Genomic DNA, 15921 nt, shown 5'->3' on the forward strand with positions numbered 1-15921 from the left:
CACGGGACTGACTGAACAATGACCCCTAATCATGGTATGCCACAGGTATACCAGACAAATCTGCTGGTTCATCCTGAAAAGACACACAAGACTGGACAGGAGAGACAGCAGAGTTAAGACAATGGGAAAAACAATTAGGACTCCAGGCAAGAACAGAATTGGTTGACCAGTCAAAGTGTGGATTGTGTGTTACCAACCATAAATACCCTAGTACGACCGGTGCCGAGGGAGAGCGGACCAGCTCTAAAGAAAGTTTTTCAGAGTGGTTACCCATGATGAGGGTGAGCGGCTCCATAGAGTGGGAGATGATGGTCAGGTGTGAGCCGCTAAGAGAGTGCGCAGTAATGGGTTTGGCCAACTTTACCACCGGAATCTTCCACCAGCCGTGGCAGCATCATGGAAGTTTCCCACCACTCTGGAGTCCAACAGGGCAGAAACAGAATGACTGGTTGTTCCAAGCTGCAGCTGGACTGGGAGAACAGGTTGTTGTACTGGGTTTTTGCTCAGAGGAGTTGCTCTCGCCAGTAACCCCTAGTCTACCGCTGAGCGGGGGCTTTTACTGGGCAGTTGGCAATGGTGTGACCAGGACCAGCACAGTAGAGACAGAGACCCTTGGACATGCAGCACCGCCTCTCTTCTCATGATAAGCATGTCCTCCCAATCTACATGGGTTCCGGGTAGCAGCACTGAAACCCCAGCCACAGGTTGGTAATGGTCAGCCAGCTTGGGAGGTCAGGAGCGAAATCGGCTGCATAGGAGTGCAATGCGCTGGTCAAACCTAATGGTCAGAGCAACTAGGTCGTTAAAACGGGAAGGCAAATCCAGAGAGTAAACTTCATCGTGGATCGTGTCTGACCAGCCATCCAGGAACCGACTCCAATAGAAAATGGCGAGAGTGCAGAATTTGATACCATAGTCTGTAACAGAGTTGTTACCCTAAGTCAACCTGGACAGAATCCTTGAAGCTTCTTGTCCATGTACAGATCCATCTCTTGGAACGACAAGTTTTTGATCCAGTGGGTCCCTACATTTTGACTATGTTAAATAGATGTTTTGAAACTAATACTGTACCTGATGTGTTAAAACATGCTACAGTTTCTCCCTTGCTTAAGAGACCGAACTTAGACCCTACTGTTTTAGCAACTTTTTGACCTATTTCTAATCTGTCTTTTATTACAAAGATATTAGAGAAAATTGTTTTACAACAACTGCAGAGTTTTCTTGATGAAAATAAGATCTTTAAGGTTTTTCAAACACCACTTGACAGAGACTTTTGTAGATTTTAAATAATATTTTATAAACTGGCAATGCTGAGAACTTTGCTGTGCTTGTGCTCCTAGACTTGAGTGCTGCTTTCGATACAATGGACCATGCTGTCCTACTTGCTCCCTTGGAGCACTGTGCTGGTTTAAAAGGAAGTGCTCTTGAATCATATCTTTCTAATAGAAAGATTTTAAAGTTAACATTGGTGAACATTCATCTGAGGCAGCTCCTCTTTTTTGTAGTGTGCCCCAAAGTTCTATCTTAGGTCCCATTCTTTTTTAATAATATATGCTTCCATTGGGTTCTATCTTTAGGAAGCACTTGTGTCGCTCCATTGCTATACAGATGATACTCAAATCTATCTGCCCTTAAAAAAAGAGTTCTGATGGCTTGTAAGCACTTATGACATGTTTGTCTAATGTGAAGGCTCGGTTGTCTTTAAATTGTCTTAATTTGAATGAGAATATAACAGAAATAATAGTGTTTGGTCCATCATACTTTCAGTACGACCAAAATAAATCTTGGTGATTTATCATTTTCTGTGAAGCCTTGGGTTAAAAATCTGGGTGTGGTTTTTGACGATGGTTTGAAATTTGACAAACAGATAAATACAGTGGTCAAATCAAGTTTCTTTCAGCTTTGCCTACTAGCAAAACTTTTAACTAGTACAAAAAAACGAGATCACATTGCACCGGTTTTACGTTCTTTGCATTGGTTTCTTGTGCGATTTCGAGTAAATTTCAAAATTCTTCTTTTAGTGTTTAAATCTTTAAATGGTTTGGCTCCTCCTTATCTTTCAGATTTACTGACTGAACATCATCTAGTTTTGTCTCTCCGGTCATCCAACCAGAGATTGTTGTGCATCCCGAAGTCGAAGCTGAAATTTAGGGGTGACTGCGCCTTTTCGGTAGCTGCAACCAGATTGTGGAATGCTCTGCCCCTCTGTATTGATCTGCACCATCACTATCTGTTTTTAAATCTAAGCTAAAAACCTATCTCTTTGATTTGGCATATAATCAATGAGGAAGTTTTATTGCACTGTATTTTAGTAATGATACTGTATTGTCTAAGTGTTCTGAGTTTTTATTGTACAGCACATTGGTCAAACCTGGTTGTGTTTAATGGGGCTATATAAATACAATTGACATTGACATACAGCAGTTCCCCACTGGCCAGCCCTCCCGGTCAGGCGTGCCTCCATGGAGTATTTTGAGGGCTGCAGCGAGGAACAGAGTGAACACTGCATGAGGAATGTGTGACAGGACCCTGTCTCACCCGAATATGGAGGTGGAGGAATTACATGGGGCTCTGAGCGCGGTGCTCTGAGCGCGGTGCTCAGAACCTCTGAAGAAACCTCAGCAGCTGAGTCGGAGTCAGGAGACTGATGGAGTTGTGGGAGTCATTGAACCAGTGATGTGAGTTCCGTTGGCCACCATTTCAATGGCGACACCACCATTTCAATGGCGCGGTTGAAAGTGGAGATCTGGTCCTGCTGGTGACCCAAATCAAGTGTAACATAGATCCTTGAGGAATCCTCTGTAGAGAAGTATGTTCGTAGTCTTGTGTGCGTAATGATCGTATTCAGAGCAGATCCAGTGCAGTGCAGTATTGCTGAGGGGAACTCAGTAAAGGTGTCATGAGAGGCGAGGCAACAGACTTGAAGGTAACCACAATCCTGGCGCACAGCACAGACTGGCAACCAATACAGAGAACATAATACAGGATATACTAGTGCAGAGGGAGAAAGTGGTAAGTAACAGGACTCAAACAATAATTGAGCAATGAACACAAAACTGAGTGAGGTAGACATAACCAGGGCATTAATGGTGATTAAGTGCCGCTAGCAAGATGGAATGATCAGCCTTACCACAGAAACGATCAAGAATCCCATAGCAACACTGATTATGCGAGCCAGCGACACCTGAATCAATTGAGAGAACATGTAACCACAAACTGAAACAAACCAGCGGACTCACCCATGACAATGCCTGTATATTTTCAAAGTGGGATATCCAATATGAAGTGGAGTCGTCAGTAGGCCATACTCTGAAATGTAGAAGCAGAAATTAACCTTAAACAATTCAAAGACTTCTGAAATAAAATTACATTTATTAACATTTTAGCTCAAACTCAATATTTTTTTCCTGGTAGGAACTTTCTTTTGAATCACTTGGATCATATTAACTTTGCAGATTAACTGTTTTAAAGTACACATTTAGAACAGTTAAAACAATTGTCTGTTTGAACATAAAACCATGCAAATCAGATAGACAAAACATTATTGCACTCGTTTGCATTACCAGAATAACAAACTCCATTCTAATGTTATACAACACCAAAACTTTTTAATGAATGGCAAGGATTTCTTTTTTTCATTGAGCCCTTGTGGTCGTATTAATTGGATGAAACACAAACTGAAGAAAAAATCTATTGTTGTTCATTCAGATGACACCTGGCAAAGATTGAAAACATGAGCGGCACTGAAAGCATTAATCAGGGCATCAGGCGGTGCATCTGGCGGCTTAAGGACTAGAGAAGACGTGCTAATTAGGTAGAAATGGCCCTTTTCCCCCCGTGACCCAGAGGGACCCTTGGCAAGCTGGTTAACATTATTAGTTAAAAAACAATAAAATAGGGACCGCACACTGCTGATCATGCTCTCACAGAAGTTTAATAAGTACAACGTTTCGACCACTTAGGTCTTCATCAGGTAAACATTATTATGTAACATTATTAGTTAAGCAATTAAAACGTGTGAATGCAAATGCAGCTTTTCATAAAAGCTGTGACCGCAGCATGAAAAAAAAAAAGACATTTCGTGTTTATTATGATCCACATGATGCAAGCCACAAATGAGGTCACAGAATGACACCACAACAAAAATGTAAACAGGACAGTAACTACAGGACTTCATGGAACACAAAGCAACAAGTGGTTGAGCGTGAGCTGGATGAATTTTCATTCATGTCCGCGCTATAAATTGATAAAGATTGATAAAATATTAAAATTACTAGCCAGAGCTTTAGGAAAATGAAAGGAATCAAAATTTAGTGACAGCATAGCTTTGAGCTCAAAGAGGTTGAAATGAGAAATGGGAGAAACAAAATAGAAAGAAAATGGAACTGGGAGTGTCTGACCCACTGGCAGTCACATGTCTTTGACAATGTGGATGTTTCAAGCTCTAAAGCACTTGAAAAGACTGGACTCCTTTACAGGGCCCAGCGGACCCAAAAACAGACACAATGTGTATTTAAACAGGTTGTTTATATCCACAGCTTAGGACGGACATAAAGTTTCTCTTTGTTTGGTGACTGTCTCCATAGGCTTTTTATTTTTATATAATATTCTCTCTTATAGATGCAGTTGATAATGTAAAGCTGGAGATATGGGCTTGGTATGTCTATCACATTGGTTACTTTGGCAACCACTTTCGAGTTGTTCTAATGGGAGTGTCTATGGATGTGTCTTCTCCAACATGTAAGTGATTAAAACATTCTTAATCAAATGAAAGTAGATAGATTAAAGTAGCCTACCTCAAATGCTATTTTATAGATCATTATATCATTTTAAAACTCGATACATTATTAATTTAGCCTAATAAGTCACATGTTTCGTTGGAAATATTGTTAGGCTATAGATACATTTGCGTAATTGTATACCATAGGCTACATTCTCAAATGTTACCGACAATATAGATATATAAACAAACAACATACATAATGCATTGTATCGACGCCGTTTACGTAAGAAAGCATAAGACGAAAATAGCCTATGTAGAGTAAATATAGCCATTGGGAAAAGATTACATTTATACAGGTTGAAGTTGAGAGTGTGCAGACGTGCCGGCTGGTGGCGACAATAACATGCTGGCTTGCGCACATGAACAGCGAGTTGATCGCAATACATGAATATGATCAAGGATCTGCTTCATGTGATGTTCTTTGTAAATGCATTTGAAACGTATTTATGCCCAGAAAGCCATCATTTAATTTATAATTTGAAAATACAGAGCAGGTGTTTTTTTTTCCATTTGCGTGTCATTGGAGAACGTATCGCCTAGACTGGAGCCGAATGCGTTTTTGTGTTTATTTTCTTGCTGAAATGTTCTCTGTTTTGGGATGAGTTGTTGAAATGAGTTGAAATGTTCTCATTGTTTAGACCTACATGTGCATAATATCAATACTCGTTTCCGCAGTAAAATCGCACTGATTTGGCTCCACGCCTAAATATAGCCTCAGTTCGTCTTTCAGCAAGCAGATTTTATTGTGTCAGATATTATGTGTCTGCCCTGTCTGCGCGACAGGCCAAACGCTGGAAAAAGCCAATGAACGCGCTCTAGTCTGTGACGTAAGTCTGGGACTGGTGCCCTCTCGGTGACTTCCTGTCCTGGAGCGACTGACCTCCGCATGAACCTGAATCCATACTCGAGCAGAAGCGCGTGCCGCACAGTCACAGCTTTTAATCTGAAATCCGAAGAACCAGATTTTTGTACTCTACTCCATATTTGACCCATATAAACCGTATTCTCATTGCAATTAGACAGTAGCCTATGATTAAGCCATGATGTGAGATGAGACTTCTTAAATAATTAAATGTATAAGATATATGCTTCTGCATGTAAAAAAAATGAAAATCATTTCCTATTGCTTTGGAACAAGACGTTCTTTTCCGTTCCGAACACATAATTTGACGCAGAAAACGACCTTGTTTTAACCAACGAACATACTGCTAAACATAAGTTTAATTATACAATCAACGTGAATTAAATATGTGGATTTAAATACAAAAATATATATTCATAAAAACACAAATGAAAGAAAATTAAGAGGCACATTTCATATAAACAATAAACCTGATTTGGATATTGCATATCATTGTCCTGTCAGAAAGTAGTCTATACACAAAAACAAAGAATTGAGAAATATACGCCTATATAGGCTTTATATAGGCTAGGTATTGAATGCATATATAAATATTTGGTTAGTTCAAGAATACCAAATCTACACTTTAAACCCACCGTACGGGCCAAGTGCGCGAGAGCTCACTTCTGTTCTGACCGCTGCGTGACCCATGCATGCAATGTCGCGTGAATTCGTTTTGTCCGTCTCACAATAACCTATTTATTTGCAAAAATACGACTACTATAATGCAAATTTATATTTGTGCCCTCAGTATTCAGTGAGAGAGGCCTAAATATAACTCTGCATTACATTGGACGCATTTATTTATTTATTGTTAGAGGCAAAATGCTAAAAAAAAAATAAACGTCATGGTAGAACACTTTTGTCCACAGCGTTTGCCGATGAGTTCAGGATTCTCTATAGGCACTGTTGGAATTTAGTTTTGATCCTAACACAGCGATAAATTATTTCACAGATTTGATGTGTCTGAGCAGGTGTAACTTAGTCTCAATGAACATACAGTAAATAACAGCATTTATGGATTTAGTGAATGGATGAAAATCTGGATTATTATATCCTGCTGCATAGGTTTAAAAAGAGTCAGGAGTTCACGGCATATACCTCTGAGTGAGCAGGCTCACAAACCCAAATTCAATTATTTGTAAACAGGGAGAACACATGGACAGTAGAGAATGCAGAATAACAGAATAAGAAACTATACTAGAAACTATAGTTTGTTACTATCGTACAAGGAGCAAGGACAAGTTGAATTGCTGAAATATATTATATTCTTTATAACTAAAGAAATAATTTGGGCCTGTTTCTTACGTTTTTTAAACACTTAAATCAAAACATCAGCGTTACTTCACGTTAGACTAAAATAAATAAGTCTAATTAGTTTAATTAATAATAATGTACACAATTTGTACTATTGGAAAACAGGATAGGCTACATATAGGTTACTATGACATCATTATAAAGAGCCCACGCACCCTCGACAATGAACGGAAAGTATAGCCTAAGTAATAAATGTCATGTAGAATTTGTAGAATGCAAGATTAAAAATGTAAATTCATAAAGAAACCCAAAGAGAATATATGAAAATTAAATGTAATATTATACTACAAAATGTTATTTATTTTTTATAACAAATCACATAGGTTTCGCGAGGCTTTCCTGTTTAAAAAACAAAACAATGAATGGCTCTGTTGCAAGGGTTTTATTTACTTCGGTCGTCAAATGTTTTAATGTGTGTATTTAATAATCTAGTTCTTCAAGTGACTGAATTTAAAAAATAATAATAACCTAAAGCACAGTGACACATTTCAGCTACCTCTTAACTTGTGTGAAATATTGCACTAAACAAAATAGTACAAAACATTTAAATTAAATTGAAATTAACTTAACTCTGTTTACGTTATGCAATTTATATGCGCGGTGACAATTTACAAATAAAGGCTATTTAATGGCTTGTAACAAATAAATAAGCAAAACAACCTGGCTTTAATGCTGCAGAGCATATCACAAGAAATCCTCACATAAACTTCTTAAGACTCTGTTACATCAAAGTAAACCTTGGTTAACATTAAAGTGGAAACTGGCGAATTGGCATAGACCTCTTTATTGCATATAAAATTAACTACAAATTAAATAACTATATTGATATCGAAAAATTCTAGAACGTGGCAGAATAATTTATGTGGACTAATGCAATTGTTAATTTTGTGTGCGAATCAACACATTAATAGCCTACGAGTCTTAGTTTGTTAATGTTCTGCAGACAGCCGCAAGCGCGACAGAATCACCCTTTATTACGGTAGTATAAACATTTAATAATGATTTTAACAATATAAACACTTAACAATATAATAATAATAATAATAATAATAATAATAATAATAATAATAATAATAATAATAATGATGATGATGATTATATTTTTAAACAATAGTTAATGTATTTTTAATCTGCAGTCAGTCGTTTTCTTTACTAGCTAGGCTACATTTTTCTATCAGATCGAAAATTTTAATATATTGTATTTCACTCCCTTTGTAATTCCTAAATATAGCCTATATTTTTGCATTTCACAGTGTGTTTTAGTTCATTTATTGTTACCGATCAGTCTACCTTTGACAACATTTAAGAAGACAACAGGTTTTTAAATTGAACACATTGTCCCTGCAATAATCATTTCTAATGCTCATGTTATCGACATCCGACGTCACATGGGACGATAAATAATTCAATTCATCCTCCGTTTCAGTAATGATGACCTCTCAACAGATAGTCTGACAACCATGAGAAATATTTTGATTAGTACGCCTATGTTGAAGAAGGTTAGTCTATGTTTATTGTTTTTTTTTTAAATGCTCAAATGCCTAAATAAATACATACACAAAGAAACAATTTATAATGACGAATAGCCATATCTTATCTAACTTCCTCTTTGCGGTGTTTGATAGGGCATGTAGCCTAAAGATTTTTGATAAGCTATTTTATAATGCGTCATCATTAATTAAATAATTAAATAATTTAACCTAAATTAATTTAAGGCTTGTGGAGTTTAGGTAGCCTATTAGAGGCAAATATATTTATTGTAAAGAGTAAAGCTAGGCCTACTATTTAAGACAATATTTATATATTAGCATAATATTACATATAAGTCTTACCAAATATTATTAGGTATAGGCCTATATTTAACTTCAAGAGTTTCCACTTGAACGGAGACCACATTTGATTGTAAGAAATCTTTGCGCCAAACCTGTCATGGAACTTAAAATGAAATGTGTCGGCAACGCGAGAAATTACATCTCAAAATCTCGCGGTGTTACATTTGACGTTGCCATGCAACGACAGTTAATCAACAAAGCCTGCGAGGACGCGCGCATACTGTAAACGAATGAAAAACCGTCGCCCATCAAAGAGCTATGTTGTATAAAGGTTTCTTGAGCTGCAATAGCAGAGTTTCAAAAGAGTACCAGGAGTTTTAAGACTTAAAATACAAAGCCGCAGAGTTGTACAGGTCTAACGAGAACCGCAGAGGATCGAAGACGTCTTGAACGAAATGTTTCTTCAGAAGCCGGATGACATCTGGTTATCTGGGACCCGTAGACACACTTATGCACTATTACTTTTTAGAGTTCACACCAAGTTTAAAGTACCTACAAATCTTTTATTTATACATTTTATAATGCCAGACTGAAGTCAGCATTGAAGTTGTTCATAGCTTGATCAGATCCCCCTTTCACACCAACACAATGAACGGAAATCAATAACACTCATTGCTCTTTTTCAGGCAAACTGTTTTTCCCAGTTTTCTTATAATCCTGTAATAAGTAAGATCACTGGATGTGAGGTGTTTGATGGAAGACTGACAACAGTTCAAATAGACATGTATCATCAGAAATGAGGAAAAGATATTCTGACATCATAAAATATTTTTAAAATAAAAATTAACATTTCAGGTGACTATGTTTTTTTATCAATTTTCAGGGCAGCTACCACTTTGTCAGTTGGGCATCAAGTGTATTACATTGAGCAGGCCTAATATAATGAAATTAACTCCAATCAAATGTTTTGTTTTGTGGACAATATGGCGTATAAAAGATCTATGTGGGTCTGTTTTGTCAGTTATAAAGAACAAGTAGCTGGTTGGTCTGTGACCTTTCACCTTGTGCCATTCTCACCATGCTGTACAGTGAACAGGAGAAATGTATAATGACACAATGCTGAATTTAGGTCACAGTGAGCCCATTCACACATTCATGCACAGAGCAATTAAGGAGAGTGTGTGCATTTGTACTGTGATGCTACTTGCCTCTGTAACTAACTACTATGTGTGACCATCAGATCATTCTCTCTCTCTCTCTCTGTCTGTTTAGTTTCCTTTCTGTTTGTATTTGTGAAGTAAGCACTGTGCCTTCTGGCACGGTAGACATATTGCAGGGCAGTGGCTGTTTTGGCATGGTACATTTACAGCTTATGACAGTAATGCTGAAGGACAGGGAACAGCCCAGCTGTAGGCAGGAGTTAGGGGGAGGAAAGGAGAAGAGGAGTGGAGAGGTGGAAAAAAGGGGGGGGGGGGGGGCACACCACATAAAGAGTAGTGTGTGTAACGAAATGGGAAAACGAAGAGAGGGAGGAAAGAGAAAGAGTATATAATGATAGAGAAGGATAGGCATTCCTCTCCACTGCACACACTGCCTAAGATCAATTAGAATGTTCTGGGAGAGTTAGGAATGTGATGTCACACTTTTCTTCTCCCTCTCGTTTAAAAATAACTTTCCGACCTCTGGTCTTGGGTCACTATCTTTTGGATGAACTAACTCTTTAACATCAACTAAACACACTCATCTTTGGCTGACTGGGGCAGTGGACTTACCATTCCACAAAATGGGTACAGTCACTCAGTCAGAACCCATCATCTGTAAGATCATCTATAGCAGGGATGGGGCACCTCAAGCCTCAGGTCCGTATAAGGCATGTGAGACCAATATTTCTGGCCTGATGAGGCCATTTGAGAAATAATTTGAAAAGCAACAAATGGCCTTTATTCCTTTAACTGTAAACAATAAATACAATGTAAATATTACTTAAAATTATTTCAAATAATAACAAGGACCTTTTAAATTTTTCTTGGAACATGAGCATGTAGCGGAATGTGTACATCACTTTCAACCAAAGTCTTTCTAGCAAGTCAGTCCACTGTCGGCCATCTTTGTGTGTTCTAGCATCTGATTTCCAGTCATGCCAGTGCAGCTCCTATCTACTTGAATGGAGAAAGACCAAAATTTCAAAGACGGTAGGCCAAGATTACGATTAAAGAACATATTTCAAATCAGCAATACATTCTGACAATACTGGTATCATAAATTGTGATTCTTTACCTCATATTACGCTAAAAACATGATTTTCCCAGCTTGTATAGCTAATGCACATGCGCATTCTCAAGTTGATTGACAGATGACGTCTGTATCTAAAAGGTGATTTGCTCTTATCTATAAGGTGGGACTTCCTCTCTACATCTGTTGACCATTGGGGGCTCAGAGCTCCTTGGTTGAGCGTTCCAATTTCCACCATTCATTTTAATAGAAGTGGCCTATCTCTGCTAATAATTCCCGTTTCAACTCACAATCAGAAATGGCAAGCAATTATATGGCCAGCAAATAATTTTGTAAATACTCAAATTGTCCTTAATGGGAAAATGGTTCCTCACTCCTGATCTACATCTCTGTTTGCTATAGCTGGCAGTGAGTGTTATTAGGAATGAACCAGACATATCCATATCCCATCACCTATCCAAGTTCTGTATATTTGCTGCTGTTTATGGCAAGAAACACATTGCTTTCATTGACTGAAATAACATATTTTATTAAGGCCTGGAATGGATTTTACTGACTTTTTTTTTACTGTCTAAGGGCATTTTTTTCCTTTCACAAGGGCACATTTTGTCACCATTTTATGTCAAATATACCTACTTTAGTCAGTTTATTAAATATGAATAATTAGAATAATTATCTAGGCCTAAAAAAAATACATACATATATATACACTCACCTAAAGGATTATTAGGAACACCTGTTCAATTTCTCATTAATGCAATTATCTAATCAACCAATCACATGGCAGTTGCTTCAATGCATTTAGGGGTGTGGTCCTGGTCAAGACAATCTCCTGAACTCCAAACTGAATGTCAGAATGGGAAAGAAAGGTGATTTAAGCAATTTTGAGCGTGGCATGGTTGTTGGTGCCAGACGGGCCGGTCTGAGTATTTCACAATCTGCTCAGTTACTGGGATTTTCACGCACAACCATTTCTAGGGTTTACAAAGAATGGTGTGAAAAGGGAAAAACATCCAGTATGCGGCAGTCCTGTGGGTGAAAATGCCTTGTTGATGCTAGAGGTCAGAGGAGAATGGGCTGACTGATTCAAGCTGATAGAAGAGCAACTTTGCCTGAAATAACCACTCGTTACAACCGAGGTATGCAGCAAAGCATTTGTGAAGCCACAACACGCACAACCTTGAGGCGGATGGGCTACAACAGCAGAAGACCCCACCGGGTACCACTCATCTCCACTACAAATAGGAAAAAGAGGCTACAATTTGCAAGAGCTCACCAAAATTGGACAGTTGAAGATTGGAAAAATGTTGCCTGGTCTGATGAGTCTCGATTTCTGTTGAGACATTCAGATGGTAGAGTCAGAATTTGGCGTAAACAGAATGAGAACATGGATCCATCATGCCTTGTTACCACTGTGCAGGCTGGTGGTGTAATGGTGTGGGGGATGTTTTCTTGGCACACTTTAGGCCCCTTAGTGCCAATTGGGCATTGTTTAAATGCCACGGCCTACCTGAGCATTGTTTCTGACCATGTCCATCCCTTTATGGCCACCATGTACCCATCCTCTGATGGCTATTTCCAGCAGGATAATGCACCATGTCACAAAGCTCGAATCATTTCAAAATGGGTTTCTTGAACATGACAATAAGTTCACTGTACTAAAATGGCCCCCACAGTCACCAGATCTCAACCCAATAGAGCATCTTTGGGATGTGGTGGAACGGGAGCTTCGTGCCCTGGATGTGCATCCCACAAATCTCCATCAACTACAAGATGCTATCCTATCAATATGGGTCAACATTTCTAAAGAATGCTGTCAGCACCTTGTTGAATCAATGCCACGTAGAATTAAGACAGTTCTGAAGGCGAAAGGGGGTCAAACACAGTATTAGTATGTGTTCCTAATAATCCTTTAGGTGAGTGTATATATATATATATATATTACAAATAAAACACAAAAAACAGGCAAATTCATTACAGGGACATTTTGTGCCCTCACATTTATGGTTAAAAATGACTTAAATATTGATCTGTTTCACACCACACCTATTAAACTACTTCTGTAGATATGGATTTAACCACTGGGGTGGAATTTATTGCTTTTATGTTGCATTTATTAGTTTTTTGGCTCTTCCAAGCTCTGTAAACCATTCACTTGCATTGAATGGACTAACATAGAAGAGAAATGTGTGACAAAAAAAAAAACTGTATCTTCATTTGTGTTCAGCATAAGAAAAAAAAAGTCATACACATCTGGGATGGCATGAGGGTGAGTAAATTACATTTATTACATTTATGCATTTGGCAGACGCTTTTATTCAAAGCGACTTACAGTGCACTTATTACAGGGACAATCCCCCCAGAGCAACCTGGAGTTAAGTGCCTTGCTCAAGGGCCCAACAGTGGCATCTTGGTGGTGCTGGGGCTTGAAGCCCCAACCTTCTGGTCAGTAACCCTGAGCCTCAACCACTGAGCCACCACTGCCCCAGTAAATGACGAGAACATTTTCCTTTTTGGGTGAACTGTTCTGTGCAATGCAACCAAATGTCCTTTAACAGTACATTTGGTTGCATTGCACAGAACAGCTCTGATGCCACAGATTTTTTGAGTTCACAAAGTTAATATATTAGAATATGAGATGGATATCAGGGCCGTGATCTAGCGTTAATGAACATGCTCTGACACTGGGAGAGGTGGTGCTCATGTCCAGCTCGTTACATTTCCCCATTCCATTACCCCATCATTTCCTTTCATCTTTTGACTATCTGTACCATTTAAAATTATCAATAAGGCAAGAAAAAAAAAAAGAACAGTAGAGGGATCAAAGCCAGGTTAAAATTGTGTCTGGGGGGTTCAGAAGAAGACAACAAGCCTGACATATTGTTTTAGTGCAGTAGATCATGCCAGAGGGAATAAAAGACGAGAGGTTGAACAAGGGTCTAGCTAACCTCTAGCGCTCTGCTCTCATCTTACTTATTTGGGACCTGTTGTAAGAGTATTCCACATTGCTCTGTTTCAAAGAAACCCTACTGGGGCATGCTCCCAGCTACATTAGCAGATTGTACTGAAAAAGATAATCCCTGTGTATCCTTCCATCTGACAGCGGTGACTCTAGTTTAACCTTTCACAAATCCAACTTGTGCAGGTTTCTTGAAATCACAGACATTTCAGGATTTAAAGATTATATACAAGCTTAACCCTAAAAGAGTCAAGCATGTAAAGGTACTATACCTCTGAAAATTAATTAATTGCTATTTTACTACCCATTAGGGCCCACATTATATCTGTGTTTTCTTTTCTAAAATAATGCTTTTATTAAAAACTTTATAGCCTGCAGAAATCATGAAAATAACATTGAAAAGATATGTTTGCCATGAGGTCAGAGTGTTTGCCACGAGGTCAGCTGCCTTCTTAAAAAATGCTGCCTTTGTATATAAAGTCTGATGCCAGACTTTATATACAAAGTCACATGTTCTCAATATGTTTTCACAAAAAGTTGACCGACTCACTCATTGCTCTTCTCCCAAGCCTCTTAAAGGTTTGTATCCACCAGTATACAAACACCTTTTTTAGGGTTGATATGCAGAGTTTGTTTGTACAACCACTTAAAGATGGGTGAAATTGTCTGAAATCTGTTTGAAAACAGTGATTATTTTGTGATCAATTCAGTTTGATGATGCTAGTGCTGCAGAAATTACATACTTCATTTTTAAAGGTGCATGAAACTTTTTCAGCTGTTAAAATTGTGTTATCCCAAAAAAGGAAGTTTAAACTGATTAAAATGCAATGAAGGCTCTAGTCATATTTGTGACCTTGAAAAGGCTGTGTTATTCTACTTGGGGCAGGTTGCCTCCTCGTGGGGCCTGCCCTGATGAGATAACACGACCAGCCAAATACTTCTCAATTTATCTTGGGAACAAAGAACATTTAGATATAGTTCCAGTGTTCCACACTCACTTTTGTGTGATTTTGCATCCTCCCAGAAACGTGTCAGTAGTGAGTCATATCACCCAGTGAAACAAACAAAAAATACTTTGTTTCCCTTAAGATACGGGTGAATTAAGATCACAGAAGGGTGAACTCACTGCACTTCAAAATGCACATCCAAACAATTTCTCTTTCCCCTGCACTTTCTCTCGCTGTCACTATGTCTCGGCTCTCCTGGTAAAAAAGGAAACAGCATGGAGAAGCCCCTCCCTCCTGCAGAGCCCCCAGTGCCTAGGCTGCCAGGGGCCATAGCAGTGGATGTTGTTTCACTGGCTGTGGCTAAAACCGCTTCCAGACTTATAGAATTAGGCTTATACAGACATTTCACATCATTAAGAGACCATCAGGTAAACAAGCATCAATGAATGCACACAAACACACATAGATATCAAACAAACGTGTCCATGGTAAAACGTATTAAGATTGAGAAATAAAATCATTGTAAAGATAAATTTCATATGTGCCTGTGATAAAAATAGCATTTTATCCCAAATATCGGTCACATGCTGACACGGTGATGACCCCTACACACCATAGTACTGAAATGCATCCTGCACCATCAGGCAGACACAGATACACACAAACATGTGGATGTGTGAGATTACAGGGGTGTGTATTCGAGAAGCAAGCTGAACTGGGCATGTCCTGATATACACATTATACAGAAATGTGAAGCACATATACAAACTCAAAAGGTCACACAGAGATTAGTGCATTCAAAGACTGACCATCAGGAGGACAAGGATACTGATGTTAACCTTATCTCCTTTATGTTCTCTCCACTTTTTCTTTAGGCTCAGAATGAGATTCACTTGCCTGTACCCATGATGACAATACTAAGCTGTGAAAAAAAGTCAACCTACTGGAGGTCATCTTAATGGCAGATAAGTCAGATAAGTATGCCTTATACACCTTTTCACACCAAAACA

The 15921-nt window shown here is 38.5% G+C and overlaps 1 protein-coding gene across 1 annotated transcript in view; it reads right to left on the reverse strand.

Moving 5' to 3' along the window:
- Positions 1-2355: 2355 nt before the first annotated feature.
- The window catches only part of LOC127662083 (shootin-1-like), a 44915-nt gene continuing 31349 nt past the window's right edge, over positions 2356-15921 (reverse strand). The window contains exon 17 of the mRNA XM_052153053.1: positions 2356-3309. The gene's annotated coding sequence lies outside the window, so the exon portion shown is untranslated. The remainder of the gene's footprint in view (positions 3310-15921) is intronic.

Source organism: Xyrauchen texanus, chromosome 22, assembly GCF_025860055.1.
Source record: "Xyrauchen texanus isolate HMW12.3.18 chromosome 22, RBS_HiC_50CHRs, whole genome shotgun sequence".
NCBI classification, from domain to species: Eukaryota; Metazoa; Chordata; class Actinopteri; order Cypriniformes; family Catostomidae; genus Xyrauchen; species Xyrauchen texanus.